Source organism: Cololabis saira, chromosome 20, assembly GCF_033807715.1.
Source record: "Cololabis saira isolate AMF1-May2022 chromosome 20, fColSai1.1, whole genome shotgun sequence".
NCBI lineage: Eukaryota > Metazoa > Chordata > Actinopteri > Beloniformes > Belonidae > Cololabis > Cololabis saira.
In genome coordinates, this window is record NC_084606.1 from 25,562,709 (window position 1) to 25,582,794 (window position 20,086).

At 44.2% G+C, this 20,086-nt stretch overlaps 1 long non-coding RNA gene across 1 annotated transcript in view; it reads left to right on the forward strand.

Annotated features, from left to right (window-relative positions):
• LOC133420855 (uncharacterized) overlaps positions 1-19,488 on the forward strand; it is a 211,858-nt gene extending 192,370 nt beyond the window's left edge. Inside the window, exon 3 of the long non-coding RNA XR_009770645.1 lies at positions 19,449-19,488. This is a non-coding gene — a long non-coding RNA (uncharacterized LOC133420855). The remainder of the gene's footprint in view (positions 1-19,448) is intronic.
• Positions 19,489-20,086: the final 598 nt, after the last annotated feature.

Here is a 20,086-nt window from a genome sequence, read left to right on the forward strand (position 1 = left end):
CCTAACTGTCCCGGCTCTGAAAGTGAACACCTCATCACATCTCCGACTCTCCAGCGCTCTTCCCCGGTTTGCACTGAGCCATCACAGATCTATACGGGGTCTTATCAGAACCAATAGCCTGTATCTAATCTGTTCCTGCTCCTGATGATTTCTGAGTCCATGTCCGCTCCCTTCCGCAAGTGACGACTCTGACTGGAAAGACGCGCCATGACTGATCCCTTGCCCGGGCATCATTCCTCACCCTCTCCTGGCCTTTTTTTTTTATCTTCCGTTTCTGAGCTTTCCCACCATTCCAACTCCGTCCTCCAAGCTTTTTTCCCGCCCTGCTCACCTCAGTTTCCCCCCTGTGTCCTCTGTCTCTGCCTCCCCTACTCTCACAGCCACCTTGTTTTGTGAGCAGCTGAATGTTTACTTCATGTCGGCCTCATCATCCATTCTGACTGGGCCTCTGCCGGGAGGATTTGCTCCTCTCTTTCACATTTTATTTGTTACCCTATTTGCTGTTTCCATTAAAGATGAAATTGAAATCTCCTGTGCCGACACAAGCGCAGACACGCACGCGAGCGTGCACGCGACTGCCTCACTGTGCGACTAACAAAACAAAGCGTGCTGTGCCACGGCGTAGGGAAGAGCATACACACACACCTCCTGTCCTACTTTAGCTTTACCTTCTTCTCATCCTTCTGCTTCGCATCTCACTTTTTTCTTCTTTTTCTCCACCATCGCCTCGCTCTCCTCTGCTGTGGTTGCAAGTGCGAAAGAAAACAGATCCGTGTTTTGATTTTGTGTCGTATAATGTTTTATTTCTGTTTTTAATCTAGGGAACTGATGTTTGCTGCTCTCCATCTTTCTCCATATGGCACTTTTCCAAACATTCAAGCCTCCGTATCAAAGTTTTTTTTTTTTCTCTGGCATTCAGCATTTTGTAGTTGCAGTTTGCAGCAAGAAGTGGAAATAACCTTAAATGCAAGTTCATCTGCCACCCACCCCCAAGTGAATCCCACTGCTGCTCCTTCTGTCTCCATTGCCTCCTTGAAGGGTACCTCCTCTCCGTCCGTGGTTTGACAAAAGCCTTTGTACAGGACGGTGATGGTGTCTGGAGCACGCTGCAGGAGAAAACAAAGGGAGTCTTCTGCAGGTTAATGAGGCCGAGAGGAAACTTCTGCTGAGCTTCATCAGTATTCACCCGAGGCCTCCCTGCAGCGCTCTCCCAGCAACATGCCAGTCATTTGGGTCCGCTATGGTGGCGTTTCTATCTGAAGCAGCACCCACACATACACGGGAACAGAAGAAGGAATAATTATTTGGCATTTTATTAGAAATATCTCCCCTACATAATTTTCTCTAATTATTAGCCCTCTAATTCTCTTTTGTTGTAGACACCTATCTCTTGCTGCCTGACCCTGACTTCTTTCTCTGACTCTCTCCAGCTTTTGGTGTCCTGCTATGGCCCTAGTTCAGCTTCTTCAATTAAGATAAAGCAGCCGGTCATATATAAATTAAATGTTAAAATCTGTAATGGCTACCACAGGTTATTGGTTCATCATTATGTTCCCACTCAGTTCAGCAAAGGCCGGCGTCTAACAGCGGCGCGAGCAGCAAACTATTTAGGTAAAGCAGGTCTGAGCTGGAGGTCAGGACCTCGGAGTTGGGACACTGCCACGAAGCCTTTTGCATGCAGTGAGGAGAGACTGGAGGGAAGGGAAAGCTATGAGGATCAAAGATTCAAACGGAGATGTGTGGAGGCTCTGCGTTTGTGTTTGGGACTCTTGGCTGAGCAGAAGACCCAAGGAGGACATCTGGGCACCGGACCAGCACGTAGTGTCTCCTGTATCTCTCTTCTTTATGGCTTTGTTCACATTTCCTTACACATTTAACTTTGGGCTTTATTCTTCCTCCTCTTCCCCCCATCCCTCCCAGTGTAGCTTTTTCTTTTTCTTCCTCATCAGTTTCCTAGTAAAAAATGGCTGGAGCCACTCCTCCTGTGCTGCCTCTGCTCCTCATGGGGAGGGCAGACCCTTTGAAATGGGTAGTTGGGTGTAGTTGAAATGGATACAAACAAGACATCAAAAATAGCACTTTAGTCAGAGATTCTGGTAAACAATTCACTTCAAAATTTCCTAAATTAAATCTTTAGCTTTTTTTTTTCCAAGTGTACAAAACATCTTCCACAAAACATCTTCTCTAGTCCGATGTTCCCGCTCCTCCGCTGTCTGTGTTCCATTAGCTTATTATCACAGAGATCTAAGATGAGTTATAACTATTTTGACATTTTTTTCTCTCACTAAAAACTATTGCGTTTATTTGGGAGTTTTTAAGCTCTCCCATGAGTAGTTGTTGTTGTTATGTATGTCAGAGGTTGTAAAGACCTGCAGCTCTCCACTGATGTGCCGTGAAGGTGTTTGCAGATGGGAAAGAACCTTTTGATTCCTCAGTATTTGAAGCTTCTAAGCTGATGCGTTTCCATTTCCTGATGTTTAAATAAAATAAGATCTTTGCAGGCTGTCCGTATGTGGCCAATATTGGTTGCTGATGATGGCCAGAATTGTTCAGGCAAAAATGGTCAGATTCCAGTCATTAGCTGATCAAGTGGTGAATCTCTCGTACAAATCCGTGTTGGCGTACATGTTTGAAGACTTGATCTGGACTTGAGAAGGAAATCAGTGAAGGACCTGATCGATACACAGATGAAATAAAGGCATCAATAGAATCTCATCACTTCTCATCTTAAGTGAATATAATTAAAAGGAAAAATCTAAATATATTGTATGTGCTGACAAAATCAGAAAAGTCTGTTGCTTCTTCAGGTTTAGCCACATATTCAACACCACAGGTGATGATGCATTCAAAACCCTAGCCAGCCAGCCAAGCAAACAAAACCCGTGCCTAAATTTGCCATCCCACAAATCTAAAAAAAACAAACCCTGTTTCCATCTTACCTTCTGCATCTTCCTGTGTCACACCGACCAACTGCGTAGAGAATTTAAAACAGCTCAAACCTCATAGGTTTCATAGGTTCACGTGAACACCGTGTTATTTTCACACCCAGCCGGAGGAACTGCACAATGTAAAAGTGATGCAGTCCATATTGCACATGACTTCTTCCTGTCAACCACTGACACAGCTACTGGAGGGTAACTGCTGATATCCCTGTGCATCTGAAAATGATATAGGGGTGTGACGTGCATGGAAAGCTGACACAGTGTCAGTATTTGCGGTAGGTGTAGACTGTGTTGGTTCTGCAGCAAAGTGGACAAAATGAAACAAGAACACCATTCAGCGCGGAGTCTGCTTCATTAAGATGGAAGTGGCATAATACAATCTGACGCAGCAAAGCGCCCTCAGTCTTAGCATGCTGGACCATTACCCTGCTGTGACCTGACCACATACTGGCAGTTAATCTACCAAAAGAAACTCAAATTGCACGTGTGATTGAAGCTGGTGTGATCAGGGGTGAAAAGTTTGTGTTTATTTTCCCCGCTGCTTTGTTTTTTCATCCCTTCAAGGCTTCGGTGGTCACAGTTTAAACCAGGATTGTGGGTAAGTGTGACTCTCATGAAGTGCGTGTGAACAGATACTGTCCACATTTCAGGTCACCTATTTTCTTTGTCTTTTTTGAAGACCTTATCCTTTCTAGCACATTTATTTTACTACGTAAACTCCCAAATTGTGATGATAGAATTTAAACAAAGTACATTTTTATAAACAAAGTACATTAAAGCCAAGAAAGTGTAAGCATTTTCCTTTATGGTCAAGGTTTTTAATTTTGAAGACAAACAAAACACCACCAGAAATGATGCATTTTCAGTAAAAATAAGGTATTTTCATGACTTCATTCCAGAAATGTACTAAAGTTTGATGCCAGCATACTTACCAACTACATTTGCTGCTAAATGTTTCATCGGCTGAGGTGGCGTTGTGTTTCTGGCCAGCACTTCCAGTTTGTAACATTTAGAATGCTTTATTAGCAGACCGATATACAAAGCCATGTTTCCCTTAATCTAGAAATGCATTTCTTTAGACTGTGTGATTAAGACATAAATACTCTACAAGACCAGTTTTGGAAGCCAAAGGTTATGCCAAGAGCCAGACTTTTGGCTGCTACCCAAACAGACCCGACCCGTAACAAAGGCACGGACCTTGGATAAGATGAAGAGGGGTTGGAAAAGGATTGGATTAGGGCAGAGCAATTAACCGGAAATTAATAAAAACCAACATTTACAACCTTTAACCTTCGTAATCATGCTCATGTCAATGACTTCGGTCATGTCACTAGTGAAATCTAATTTTGTTTGCGAGAGCTATAAGATGTTTTATGTTTTGTACATGATGATGTTTGAAACATTCATTTGCCTGAGATGACAGGTCATTTATTGTCTCTTGTTTAAGAACATCCATCTATCCATCCATCCATTTTCCGCCGCTTATCCGGAACCGGGTCGCAGTGGCAGCAGTCTCAACAACGATGCCCAGACTTCCTTCACCCCAGACACTTCCTCCAGCTCTTTCGAGGGGAGTCCGAGGCGTTCCCAGGCCAGCCGAGAGACATCCGGTGCGTCCGAAATCCCGTACTAAAAAGTATATACTAAAAAGTATACTTAAATTTGGCACACTTTTCAGTAAATATGAGTAGTGTGCATTAATTCGGACGTACTATTAAGAGCGCACACGTCACTTCCTGCCGTAGGGAGGAAGTGACGTGTCACAGCAGCAGTAGCAGCACCGCTCCGCTATTTCCCGTTTATTCTGGCCGAAACAAGATGACATTATATAATATTATTATATACAAATATTATAATATTAATGTTATGTAATAATATTATGATACTTAATATTATACTTATGACATATACGTATCACTTAGCAACCAAACGCCGCTGCATCGCATTGTGGGAAGTTTCTGCTCGGCTAGTGTCCATCAATCCACACTCCGGAATGAGTATGCATGGTGCACACTATTGAGTACGTTCTAATGTTTCGGACGCACTAAAAAATCTCGCACACTCATTTTGCATACTCATTAGGGTGGAAGTATGCGATTTCGGACGCAACCATAGTCTCTCCAGCGTGTCCTGGGTCTTCCCCGGGGTCTCCTCCAGGTGGGACATGCCTGGAACACCTCCCTAGGGAGGCGTCCAGGAGGCATCCGGTACAGATGCCCAAGCCACCTCAGCTGACTCCTCTCAATGTGAAGTAGCAGCGGCTCGACTCCGAGCTCCTCCCGGGTGACCGAACTCCTCACCCAATCTCTAAGGAGCGTCCAGCCACCCTGCGGAGGAAACTCCTCTCAGCCGCTTGTATCCGCGATCTTATCCAAAGTTCATGACCAGGTGAGGGTAGGTGCGTAGGTTGACTGGTAAATCGAGAGCCTCGCCTTTCGACTCAGCTCCTTCTTCACCACGACGGTCCAGTACATCGACCGCATTACTGCGGACGCTGCACCGATCCGTCTGTCAATTTCACGCTCCATTGTTCCCTCTCTCTTGAACAAGACCCTGAGATACTTGAACTCTTACACCTGAGGCAGGACTTCTCTACCCACCCGGAGAAGGCACGCCACCCTTTCCCAGTGGAGAATCATGGCCTCGGTTTTGGAGGTGCTGATTCTCATCCCTGCCGCGTCGCACTCGGCCTCAAACCACCCCAGCACATGCTGAAGGTCCCGGTCCGATGACGCCAACAGGACAACATCATCCGCAAAAAGCAGAGATGAAATCCCGTGGTTCCCCAACCGGATCCCCTCCGGCCCCTGGCTACGCCTAGAAATCCTGTCCATAAAAAATTATGAACAGGACCGATGACAAAGGGCAGCCCTGCCGGAGTCCACCATGCACCGAGAACAAGTCTGACCTACTGCCGGCAATGCGAACCAGACTCCTGCTCTGATCATATAGAGACTGGACAGCCCTTAATAGAGAGCCCCGGTCTCCATACTCACTGAGACACAGAATGGCACGAGGGACACGGTCAAATGCCTTCTCCAGATCCACAAAGCACATGTTGACTGGTTGGGCAAATTCCCATGAACCCTCAAGCACCCTGTGGAGGGTTTAGAGCTGGTCCAGTGTTCCACAACCGGGAAGAAAACCGCATTGTTCCTCCTGAATCCGAGGTTCAACTATCGGCCGTATTCTCCTCTCCAGTACCCTGGCGTAGACTTTCCCGGGGAGGCTGAGAAGTGTGATCCCCTTATAGTTGGTACACCCTCTCCGGTCCCCCTTTTTAAAAAGAGGGACCACCACCCCGGTTTGCCACTCCAGCGGCACTGTCCCCTTCCTCCATGCAATGTCCCAGAGGCGTGTCAACCAAGACAGTCCTACGACATCCAGAGACTTGAGGTACTCGGGGCGAATCTCATCCACCCCCGGTGCCCTGCCACTGAGGAGCTTAGGAACCACCTCAGTGACCTCGGCTTGGGTGATGGATGAGCACGTCCCCGAGTCCCCACTCTCTGCTTCCTCAGTGGAAGGCATGTCAGTCAGATTGAGGAGATTCTCGAAGTATTCCTTCCACCGTCCGACGATGTCCCCAGTCGAGGTCAACAGCTCCCCACCCGCACCGTAAATGGTGCCGGCAGAGTACTACTTCCCCCTTCTGAGGCGCCGAACGGTCCGCCACAATTTCCTCGATACCGACCGAAAGTCTTCTTCCATGGCCTCACCAAACTCCTCCCAGACCCGAGTTTTTGCCTCCAGGACTGCCCGAGCTGCGGCCTGCTTGGCCTGCCGGTACCCATCTACTGCGTCAGGAGTCCCACAGGCCAACATAGCCCGGTAGGACTCCTTCTTCAGTCTGACGGCATCCTTTACTTCCGGTGTCCACCACCGGGTTCTAGGATTGCCGCCACGACAGGCACCGGAGACCTTGCGTCCACAACATCGAGCCGGCGCGTTGACAATGGAGGCAGAGAACATGGTCCACTCGGACTCAATGTCCCCGGCCTCCCCCGGGATCTGAGAGAAGTTTTCTCGGAGGTGAGAGTTGAAGACGTCCCTTACAGAGGGCTCAGCCAGACGTTCCCAACAGACCCTCACAATCCGTTTGGGACTGCCCGGTCTGTCCAACTTCCTCCTCCGCCAGTGCATCCAACTCACCACCCGAGTGTCCAAGACATGTGGCCGAAGGTCAGATGAAACGACAACAAAGTCGATCATTGACCTACGGCCTAGGGTGTCCTGGTGCCACGTGCACTGATGGACACCCTTATGCTTGAACATGGTGTTCGTTATGGACAAACCGTGACTAGCACAGAAGTCCAACAACAAAGCACCGCTCGGGTTCAGATCGGGGAGGCCGTTCCCAATCATGCCTCTCCATGTATCACTGTCATTGCCCACGTGAGCGTTGAAGTCCCCCAGTAGAACAATGGAGTCCCCAGTTTGAGCACTATCCAGTACTCCCCCCTCCAGCGACCCCAAGAAGGCCGGGTACTCCGCACTGCTGTTCGGCCCGTAGGCACAAACAACAGTGAGAGACCTTTTCCCGACCCGAAGGCGCAGGGAAGTGACCCTTGCGTTCACTGGGGTGAACTCCTACACATGACGACTGAGCTGAGGGGCTATAACCAAGCCCACACCAGCCCGGCGCCTCTCACCCTGGGCAACTCCAGAGTAGTGGAGGGTCCAGCCCCTTTCAAGGAGCTGGGTTCCAGAGCCCAAGCTATGTGTGGAGGTGAGCCCAACTATCTCTAGCCGGTATCTCTCAACCTCCCGCACAAGCTACAAGGGGGCGAACCCTTGCATGTCCCCACTGCAAGGGTTTTGGTCCAGGGATTGGGTCGTCGAGGCACCCCGCCACGACTGCTACCCAGTCCACATGGCACCAACCTCTCATGGATCTTCCTGCGGGTGGTGGGCCTACGGGAAGTTTATGAACACGTTCCTTTAAAACTTAAGTGTGACTTTTGAAGTTATTTTCTATTAGCTTTATTTCAGATATTTTGTGTAGAGAGAGAAAAGGAGATTTAAAATACTGTCATAGCATTCAATATTGCAATATTTCAAACAGTTTATTAGTAAGTAATTGTCTTGTTATTTTTAATGTAATTTTTCTAATACTAAATTGAAATGTGACATATCTCGTACAGAATTTAATTTTGAATTGCAATAGTTGGCATTCAATGAATAACGTTAAATAGTGTGTGGGTATGTGGGGATTTACTTTTTTGTTTTGTTTGGGGGGGATGCGTACGCAAAGTAATAATGATTAATCATGACGGAGGTAAAATGGTCAATTAATCTGATGTTGACATGAGGTCATAATCGCTCAGCCCTCGATGGGATGCCCTTTCTGGGTTGGGAGTGAGGTTCTGTTCAAGTGGAGAAGTTTAAGTACGAGTGAAGCGAAACGATCAAGCGCAGTGTTGAACAGTCTGCAGTAGTGTGGACTCTACCAGTCGGCTGTGGTGAAGAGAGCTGAGCCAGAAGGCTCTGTTTACTGCTCGATCTATGCTTCTATCTTGAGCCACGGTCTTTATTGGGGGTAGTTATGGAGAGAAAACGATTGGGGTTTCTTCTCCAGTGTTGCTGGACTCGTCTTTAGAAAATAGGGTGAGAAGTTCAGTCATCTGGGAGGGACTTGTAGAGCTGCTGCTCCTCCACATTGAGAGGAGCCATTTGAGGTGGCTTAGCCATCTGTTAAGCTGCTTTCACATAGAACGCGGTTTGCGCCGTGCACACCGCTGGGTGGGCGCAATGTCGGCGCAGAGCAAGGCGCGCATGCGCGCATCGCGTACATATTTGTTGCAAGTTGCTAGGCGACCGCAAAAAGTTTTTCCGGTCTGGCGCCGTTTTCCCACTCGTTTGCAGAACGACAGAAGCCTACAGCTCGGTTTGGAAAATGTACAGGACTGTCTCAGAAAATTTGCAATATTTCAGTTGATTTGTAATTAATCCAGAATGTATGACATTTTTGTTTTTGTAATTGCATTACAGAAAATCACAATATTCTAATTTTCTGAGACAGTCCTGTATCTGTCCCTGCTTCAAAGAAAAGTCCTGCCTTTAGTTCTTCTGAGGAGGAGGAGACGAGCAGCAGCAGCAGCAAGGAGAGTATGGGTCCATGAAATCCTCATGGCAAGACAGGATTTGGGGGAATACAGGCTCGTACCACTAGGGCTGGGCGATATGGCCTTTTATTAATATCTCGATATTTATAGGCCATGTCACGATTAGGGATGCAAATTATCGATTATTTCATTAATTGACAGTTGATAACCTTATCGATCGATCATCGATTAGTTGATGAGCGGCGTTTTTCCCCCATCTGAGATACAAACATAATTTTTTTTGCTTATATAAAATACAAAGGACATTTTAATGTATTCCTTAATCAAATATTTATTTGATACAAAAGTAACAAAAAGACATTTTTGTACCACAAGGAATATAATATAAAGTGCACTTCATTAGTGCTATTAGTAGTAGCAGCAGCCATAATAGTGTCATTTGTGTCAAGCAAATTTTAAGTTCTAGTTACGTTTTAAGTTAGAGTTTTGGCAGTGTTCAAAATAAAATTATGAGACCTGCTGTATTGGAGCACATTTTCTTTTAGTTAAAACTGTAGCGGGGACAGATGTTTAAAGAAACCTATGTATGTACCGGGTGAAGGCTGATTTATGGTTCCGCGTTACAACGCAGACCCTACGCCGTAGGCTCTTCGCCTACGGCGGCGGCTCTGTGTCGATTTAAGGCGGAACCATAATTCAGGCTTTAGGGGAGCATATCGGAGAACAACCAGAAGAATATAGAGTGGATTAAAAATAAAAGTTAAGCACTGAGCTACATGTGTCTCCCGTCTGGGCCATTGCAGACTCATTGCCTGAGCATGTTACTAAAACCAAACATATCCGCCGTCTCTTTCTTCTAACTTTATGTGCGCGCCGCGGCGCGTTGTGTCGCATTAAATGTGGTCCGGGCGTAATACCAGCTGGTGAAATTAAACTAAAAAAATAAATAAATAAATAGATTAATTGTAATCGTTAATTTTAATCGGGTAATTTCACAACGGCAATTAATCGAAAATCGATTAATTATTAACATCCCTAGTCACGATACACGATATATATCTCAATATTTTGCCTTAGCCTTGAATTAACACTTTGATGCACACAATCACACCAGTATGATGATTCTATATGTATACATTAAAACATTATTGTTCATACTGCATTAATATATGCAAATTTTAAACTTTCATGCAAAAAATTTACCAAAACTGTATTTATTAAACAGTTACTAGGCAGTGAGTGGCACAAACATAAAAAGTGTAATTTCAAAGCACGTTGCATTTCTCTGACACCCCGTCTGAAGAACATCTGCTAAGAACATCTTCTGGTCCCGGTTTTACCTGGTTTTACCAGGATGAGCTGCTCTGAGCAGGGGGGTCCCCTTAGAGCACCTTTTATATTAAGACTAATTGTAGGTGTATGGACTGCAATGTTTCATCCTCTCCTCCTTTACTTTGCATCACTTTCACTTACTTTTAGAAATATGACGTCATATAGTCTTGTTTGACTTTGTTTCGATGATGGGGAATGATTTCATGTGGCCACATTTAAGCAACACTAGGTGATGTTTCTCAGCTCTGGAAGAGAAAGGCGCGGCGGCGCGCTGCGCGCGGACGCGTCGCGTCGCACTGAGTGGCGTAGTTGGAGCTGCATCAGCGCGGCGTGCAAGGAGAAAACATCACCTCCCGTCTTTACTAAACCGTCCCAGTTTGCTTGGAAAAGAGTCCGTCGCGCGTAGTAACCGCGCAGATGAGCTCACGGCGCAAACAGGCCGAGTTTAGGAAAGTTAGGTGGAACTCAGCGGCGGTCCCGGACAGCAGCGCTGACACCTGCTGCCGCTACCTTTCTGCTGGGCGTATGACGATGCACGCACGTGACAGACGTATGTAACTGGGTGCGCTTGTTTTATGTCAATGAGAAGGAGAGACGAGACGAGAGAGTGAGAAAAGCCAGTAATTTAATGCCCACGGCTAAAAGCAAATGTGTGACAATGTATACTTGAATATTCATGATATAGTCATTTTGTACATTGCACAGAGTAGAAGCCGCGATACCTCGAGTATACTCGATATATCGCCCAGCCCTACGTACCACTTTTAAACACACCTGGTATGTCCAAATTATGGGAGATTTCTCCCCACTTTTGTCCCTTTTTATTGAGGTCACGATAGGCCTGCAGTCTCGTATCCCACAGCTCCTCACACAGACTCACAGCCAAGATAATTCTTTCCTCCATGTTGATCGTCTCTGATCTACAACATGCAAGTTTTTTTTCACCCTCCACTGGGAAGGTGCTGGGAAGAGTATATTTCTCAGATTACCAGGGAAAACCTCAGACCTGGAGGAGAGGCTGGGGAAGCAGAAAGTTTGGGCCTCTCTGCATAGGCTGCTTCCTCTGCAACCTCAACTCTGAGCATGGATGGATGGTCTGCACGTAGCCGTCTTCTCCCATCCACCGTGTTGCACTCTGTCCTTTTGTACTGAATCCAGAGTAATCATGTTTTACTTGGCTACCAAGTTGTAATTTGTCTTTCTATTTACATTGTACCATTAACAGGTGAGTGGATCTGTACCAGGTGGGGCTCCATGTAATTAGCAGTTGTATATTTGCACAGCCCAGCTTCATAAGAAATTGTGAAACAGCAGGGAAAATAAAATAACATGGAAAACAGAAGCAGTGAAGCAATGTTTTTCAGTTTTCAATTTTACTTCTCGACTCGTTTGCAGATGGGATGCGACTTTCTAACACAATTTGAGATGTTGTATTCTGAGGCACACAGTGATAATCTAACTCACACCAAATAGTTTTTAATAGTCAAACATCTGAATGAATGAAGTGACAAAATGAAAACAAATTCAATTTAAAATGATGAAGAAAAAGTGCCAGTCATGTGATGCTACCTGTAAAAACTGGTTAACACTATTTATGACGCCTTCATAAAATCCTGTGAGATTATATTTGCTTAAACGTAATTACGTGGATGTGCGTCTGAGCAGGAAAAAAGAGGAAATTGTTCCCGAGAGTAATTTAATAGATCATATTTAGTTACTTTCACCACCTTCAGTGAGTTTGTGTTGTCACATCGTGTATGTCAATTCTAAGCTTTTTTGTGTGTGTTGATTTGTGTTTGATGTGTGCTGTATTAGACTGGCAATCTGAAAGTTTGTTCAGTTTGCTCCACTATTTATTTCCTTGGTCTATTTAGATTTTAGAAAACCGAAATGCCAAAAGATGGCTTTTTTTTTCTCATTCAAATGCGAACTCCCATTGCAGTTTATATAGAAAGAAGAGCTTTGCTCTTTGTATGTATAATGTATTAAAGGTTTGCAGATTCTTACAGGAAATCATTATGGGTGGCTTATTTTTGTCTTCAAACGCACAATCTCTGCTTTAAATGTATTTTACAGTGACAGCAAATCATTTCTTAGCCTCCTCTCATGGGGAAAAAGAAATGCGGCTTATATTAAGATTGTTCTCTACTACCAGCAATAAACATCTCAGCTATTCAAATATGAACATTACACGAAAAAGAGACCCAGTCTTGGAGCTGGAGTTGGAAATAGCAGACTTCTCTACAACAAAACCCCACTTTGTGTTGCTGGATTAGATTATAGATTTCTTTTTCTTAATTATCTAAATACAGGGAGGTTTGTCTGTTAAGACACTGAAGGTCAGCGGATCAATACGATGACCCTTCTCTGTGTTTAAACTCAAGACTTATTGGTGCTGAATTAAACAACTCATCAGTTTGTCACGTGCACATTCAGGTGCTTTTGTTACCTTTCTTTTTTTTCCCGCTCAGTTTCTTTCATTAGGATCTAGTTGTCCCTCATCGGTGTCTGCCCTTTCAGTCCCAAAGAAGAAACTTTTGCAGGACTCTGAGTCGCTTTGGATACGTGGCTTTACATTTTAAATGCAGTCACATTGGCCACCAAAAGGGGGCCCTCCCTTTAACCCCCATCCACAGGGCCAGTTCCGTCTTTATGTTAGTATTACTCCACCATGCAATTATATAAAAAAATAAAATGTTTATATATATTTGTATTATATACTATATGACAATGTAAGGGAGGGCTCGACTTGATAAACCTTGCTTCCTTCAGCTCCTTCTCGAACTTGCACTTCATCGCAATGGGCTATTTTTTTTATATATTATTATATATACCATTTGTTTTATGCTTGTGCATGTTTGAGACAAATAAAAATCAAATCAAAAACACGGAGGCAGAAATCTGTAACATCTTGTTCCGTCGCTGTTGTGCGTCTGTGCACCCTTATGGGGTTGTTGCAAAATGAACATTGTGTGAATTGGCATCACAGAAAGGCATAATGGGGCGCAAACTCCACGCAGAAGATGAAATCAATCCACCATTGTGAGCTGGTTTTCAGGCTCATTGTCAGAACATCTAGCTAAATGCTGAGCAGGCTGAAGACACTGCAGCTGGACTGTGTTACGAACTATGTAACTTGACTTGGGGCGCCAATGCCACCATCTCCTGTTTTACTTTCAGCGGGAAGAAAATGCCTTCTGTGGCCATGGAAACACCTCAAATTCAGCATCAGCAGGGAAACTGAGGGCAGAACTGCTGTGTGTGTGTGTGTGTGTGTGTGTGTGTCCCACATCAACGTTCAGGCACAATATTATACATGTTTTTATTTCGGTTTATTCAGCCCCATGTTTTATTTCGCCATTGCTTTCAAAGTGGTCGCAGACGTTGGGGGCTTTTTACTGACTATGGACGGTGATGTAGAGAAAAGGACCCATATTCAAATAGATTGCCGTGATGCTTTGTGAAAACACAGTGGGGATTACTATGAATGCACAGCTGGAGAGTGGAGGCAGAATGAGGGCACCTCCAGTGCATCTTTATACTATAATCTGTGTATAAGAGGATATTCCACAGAACTGGACTTTGCTGAAAAATGCTGTTGCATAACATTTTTAACAAGAATATCAAGGTACGGCTGCTGCAATCGACTGACAACCTGTCCAGGGTGTACCCCTACTGTTTACCTGGAGAGAGCTGTGATTGGCTCCAGCAGACCCCGTGACCCTGAACAGGAATAAGTGGGGATGGATGGATGGATGGATGGATGGATGGATGCAGCATGTTATGTCTTATCAGTAATGTAGCTACTGAAGGTTAATGAAGGAAACAAACTGAGAAACATGTCAGAGCCTTGTCTATATTAAACATGGGCGTATTCGCCTTGTGGTTAATGTCAAATGTGGCTAACGTACCTGGTCTCCGAGGGGTTGCCAAGTGAGAGCACTGACAATGTGATTAAAATGTTGGAGAAGAGCCAGGGGGCGATGGCTGGCACAGATACTGCTCCGTCACCTCCTCCTCTGTTTCACCCTCCACCCCTCTCCTCCCAGTGCCAGCTGTCAGTTATGTCAGTTAGTGTGCTAATGATGCTCATACAGAGCACACCGATACCTCTGTCATCTAAAGGATCCCTCTTTTTGGATGAAAGGACTCTTCAAATGGCCTAGTTTTATACACTCAACTTTTGTGCCAGATATTTGTTATTCATAAACGTTCACTGTTTAATAAACTACCAATCACTATCGGTATTACTTTCCCATTCCAGACATGTAGGTTGTCATTGTCCAAGCAAGACCCTGATCTACAGTTATAGATGTTTCTGTTTCAGGCCATTAAAGTTTCACCAACAGACTAGTTTTCTTTTTCTTGGATTTTATCATATGATTAAATGATTTAGTACCTTCACGGTTGAGCAGTGTCCAATGAGCAAAGCAGGCCAAAAGTCCACACAAACTTTCCAACAGCTTCGTAACCACAATTTATGGTAACCTATGTCCAACGCGCCAATTCTCATGTTATTAATCTTTATGACACTATTGAGGCATTTGGACATTCCCATAAAGAAAGATTAAACTGCGGTGCGAGGATCATGTTTGCTATTACATTTTCAAGTCCGCAGGGAGCCGCTAATATTACCTGGGATATGAAGTAAACGAATTACTGGTGTATTATGCCAGGACTCTGTAGAGCCGCCGCTACCTGATAATCATGTTGTGAGCCTGACAACTGCAATCACTTCCAAAGAAAGAGGTAATTAAGAAAATAAAGCTATACAGAATGAGAAACTAACCAGGTATTGGGATAATATGCCTGATCTGGTGTCTATTATCAGAACTTAAAGGTTATCGTGGAGGCCATTAATTCCTGATTATGGACATCTCAAAAGGCAATATCCTGCTGATACCATGATTACTCGCAATAGAGGGGGGGAAAAAAGGACCATTACTTTTTATCTCCATGCATTTCTTTTTTCATCAGCTCACCATAAGCTGAAACCATAATTTGTTTTCCGTGGTAACACCTGAGGGTTTGACTTTTATGTGAAATAATTTATTCTAATGGAATGTACACATTGTTTATCACTTCCTTGGATATGAGGAACCACAAGTTATGAGTCGGCAGTGGGAGATTTTTCCAAGTCTGCTCAGCTCCTGCAACACTTCAGCTTCAGCCTGAGAGACTGCTGAGACCAGTTCTGAAGGCCGCTAATCATAACTAGCCAGACGATGCCAGATGAACTCACTGTACCTCATCAGCCTCGCGTGACCTTGGATGTTGTTTTGGTGGCAACATTTAAAATAAGGTTTCATGGACAGAACTGGTTAGAATGAACATAATGTGGCATTAGTTAGCATCATAGGTTAGCATGTGCTGGCTCATTTGGCCATTTATTGATTAACTTGTGTTGGGTGGTGTCAGTTTTTGTCAATATAGGGCTATGCTGAGGAAAATGATGCTCCAAAAGCATCAGGACACCTGTGGATAACAAACCTGGGTTATGGGTATGGATACCCCCCTTAGTCATCGCTGTTCAAGCCCAGATGGAAGCTAAAGAAAATTGCACAAATTGTCTTCATGTGGAGGAGTGTAGTAATAGTTTTTTCCTTTTATTTTTAATGTTGATGTGTCAGCAGCCATCTGATGGCAATGGTTAGAGCTCCAGCCCACTCATTTACAACCGTAAACAAGCGTTTTCACTGGAAATGCTTAGTTTGTGTTCGTTATCGGGAATTAATGGACACCCTGCAGCCACTCTAAATGGAGTGTTCACCCGGACCATGGTCTCAATATGTGTTAAAAGCTTCAGTTTGGAAATTAAACTGATTATTTGTGATAAATGTTATTAGCAATCATGTGGGAAATAACAACAAACAAATATCTTAATGCCATTTTGATCCCTTTAACAACTTGCTTTACACATTATTCATGAATACCGTACGTTTTTCTCAACTGTTTATTTTTGTCCATAAATATGTTTCTCTTTGATTATACAGTCTATCTGGTGTTACCATCTCTAAACAAAAATACTTGAGAAAAACATAATCCGCTAAGAGAAGAACACATTTCTGCTCAGCTTTTTTCTGGCAGCATCGATGTGATCTCTGCAGCCCTCTTTAAAACCAGTCCAATCTCCAAGACTAACTTAAAGCTGACTATGTCGAGCTTTTCTTTGCTTCTACACTACGACAATAAACCTATGCTTTGAAACTGTTCTGGAGATGCAGCGTTGTTGATGCAGATACACAGTTGCCGGCTGTGCAGCTGCTTTACTTCGGCTAATTTTAGGGTTTTGCCTGCTGGGATTTCAAGCTTGTGTTTCGCCACTTGCTTACATATTTGCTCACTTTTCCTCTCAAACATGTTCTCCTTTCTTCTCCCTATTTGTCTTCATTTATCTCTTTACCCCTTGGCAAAGGTCAGTGGTATTAATGTCTGAATTTGCCATGGCTAAGTTATTTGTTTAACCTTGTCATCTGTCAGTACAGTGCCGCTCTCCTGGGTTTGCCATCTGAGACTCTTGTTATGGTTCCAGGGGTCACAGGGCAAAATGGATATCCTTTCAAAGTGACTTTATTCCAACCCCAAAACTATGAATTTTGTTTGCATATATATTTATCTGAGCTCTTGTGCAGATTCCATTAGATCCCCATCCGAGTTTCAAAGGCTGCAGCGGTGCTGGGAATGATGAATGGCTCCCAGGTGTTGAGTGCCATATGGTTTTTACGTCAGGAAAGGGTCTTTGCCCTGCTGACCGGTGAGCAGAAAGGGTTAAGTGGCTGTGGCGACTCATTGCTGTTGCTTTCCATACCCTCTGGCAGCAGCTCATCAGCTTATTCCCCAAATTCTCCAAAGGCTCATGCGGATGAGGTCTTAAGCTCATGCAGGAAAGCTATGGAGGAAATGGAGACTAGGCTTAATTTTTCATCACAGCAGAGGTGGGACTGGGAGGTGAGGTGGCTTCAAGTCGCCCGGCTCCTCGTCTGCCATCCTCTCCGCCCCCAGGCTGGCTGTCCCGGGGCAGCAGAGCCATCGTGGAGCAGCCCTCTTTGCCTGTCAACCTGTGTCAACATCACTTCTACCCCTTTCCCCTCTGCACTCGCTTGCTGTTCACAGAGGTTACGTGAGTGCAGATTTAGTATATGAATAACTTTGGCCCGGGGAAGTGTCAAGGGTGGATGATTCAGACATCTCGGTAACCCCAATGCACTCCCCCTAAAATCGGGCTTCAGTTCACTGACAAGTCATGTTGTGCAGAGGGAGGGGAGATTGGGAGTGAAGAACAAACAGAAAAGAGATGTTGTTGCGTGCTGTCATCATCACGGCTGTTTTTAAAAAAGTTCATGGTCTCTGATGTGCAGACGCTGTGCCACTCCATAGTTGCTCAGATCAGTGGCTTCCTGCCTCTGGTGTTACCTCATATCATCAAACAAAAGCAACTATTTTTGAAAGAAAAATCTCTTATTTTTTTCTCTTCTTTGTCTCTGATGATGACCATTTGTACCAGATAAATAGGAATAGTCCTCTACTGACTGTGTCGTGTTAGCGGGTAAGATCTTAGGTCCCTGCACTGATGCAGACCTCCAGATATGAGTATTAGTATTATCATGATCATAAGGATTTTAATGAGATTCATATTATCGCTGTATCTACCAAATGACTTGAAAATAAGATGGTTTATCTCTACCTTCCTGACATAATTGTAAGACTGATTTTAACATTTTATGTCTCTCCATATTTACTGCATGGTTTAGTTTTCCCTAGTCTGTAAAGCCATGCTCTGGAGCAAGTAAGATGAGACAGTAAAAGACAATAAAAGTTGGCATGTCATCTGCACAATGAGAGCGAACCAAACGGAGAGAGAAAGGCGGTTGATGGTCTTCCAGTTTCTCCAAAGAGGGCGTTATGTTCACTGGTTTATTCATGGGACTTCCTTTACTTTAGCATTAGCCTCTTAGCCATATCATTTGTGACTTAGATACTTTATGGATTGTCTTGCAAAGTTATTTAAATTGATTTACTAGAATAGTGGTATGCTATTACATTCATAAAAGGTTAAGTTTGTCACCTTAAATAAACACAATCTTTGTCCAGATGTGAACATTGAGTGGATTTGTGAAGACTTGCCAGCTCTGCCCTGGACTGTTATGGCGCTTTTCCACTAGTACCTACTCAGCTAAACTCTGCTCGCTTCTACTTGGTTTTGGCACATTTCTATTAGTACTTACTCAACTCCAGGCACTTTTTCCACTAGGGGTCTACCCGTGTCGTGTGGATGGATTACTGTAACTACTCTGCCGAGGTTTTGATTCGGGCTGTATCTGACGTCATCACACTACATGCCACTGGAGTCAGACGTCTGAGTCAGGATGTAGACATCAGTTGAAGAGCGGCTGTGACGGCGGCTTCTTGTTCATTTATTAGTCGCATATTATTCGACAGGCAATGGAGGTGCAGATGTTCATAAACCTGGTGGCTGAGGAGAAATTCAAAGGGATCTAGACGGGGCAAAAGGAACGAAAATATCTACCAGGAGTCCATAGCTGCTCATGGCTACCAACGGACCTTTCCTGTTTGGCTTAAGGCTTTTCTCCCACTAAGGGAGTTTTTACCTGCCATTGTTTATATAATAATTGCTCGGGGGTTTATGTTTATGTTTATGTTTATGTTTATGTTCATGTTCTGGATCTCTGGAAAGCGTCTAGAGACAACATCTGTTGTATTAGACGCTATATAAATAAAATTGAATTGAAATTGAATTTCAGCAGTGCCCAAATGAACTAAAAAAAAAAAAAAAAAGCGTTGCTGCTTGGAGCTTCTCTCGCTCTCATTTTTTTACTTGATATCGAACACAAGCCACAGACCCAGCAGCACATCTATCATCTCCTCCAGGTTCTACATCTTTAGTGTTTTTGTCTTCTTTTTAATTTGTGTAACACAATCAAATACGTCACAGCTGCTTCGCTCCAACCCCGCCCACTTCTGATCTGAGTACTGGATTGTTATGGAAAAGAAACCAGTCCAAGTTGAGTCGACATGAGTGGCCGAGTAGGTACTAGTGGAAAAGCGCCTTTAGCTAACCATTGTAACTGATTTTTATGTATGTTAGCAGATAACTCGCTGATCACCAAGGCAGTCTGACTAGATGAACCCATCCTTTCCTCAGCAAACCTGCCTGTTGAAGAATGAGGTGAGCATTTTAAAAAGATTATTTTCTTAAATGATGAATATTTTTTTATCTTGATTTTAAAGCAAATATAAGTTCTGGAGCAAAAGTCCATACACACTGAAGTGAACTATTTCTAACAATGCATGGTGTATGTGCATACACCTTGCTAACATGACTAGGCACAATTCACTGAGTCAAATTCATCTGGTAAAACCTTTACTGAGCAGTAGCATATTCAGCTAAATGACATTTTTAGATATCAGTACTTATAAGTACCAAGGAACTTTTGCAGGTTTTAGCCGGGGTGACACTCTTTAGACGTGGTTAACCGCTGGGTCGCACCAAATACAGAGTTATGGCCATTTTGTTGAATTAGTCGTCCCATTAGGTCTGCGGTACTTTTTGGAAGCGTCCAAGATGCAGTGGTCCACTTTGCTGTGCGCAAGTGACATGTTTGAACCACTTCAGTGGTAGGCTGCAGCCAAACTGCGTCAATTCACACACACACAGCAGGCTGAGCTGCCAGGAAGTCAGTCACCACAATAGTGAGATGTTGCATCTTTAAACCAGCAAGTTATCGT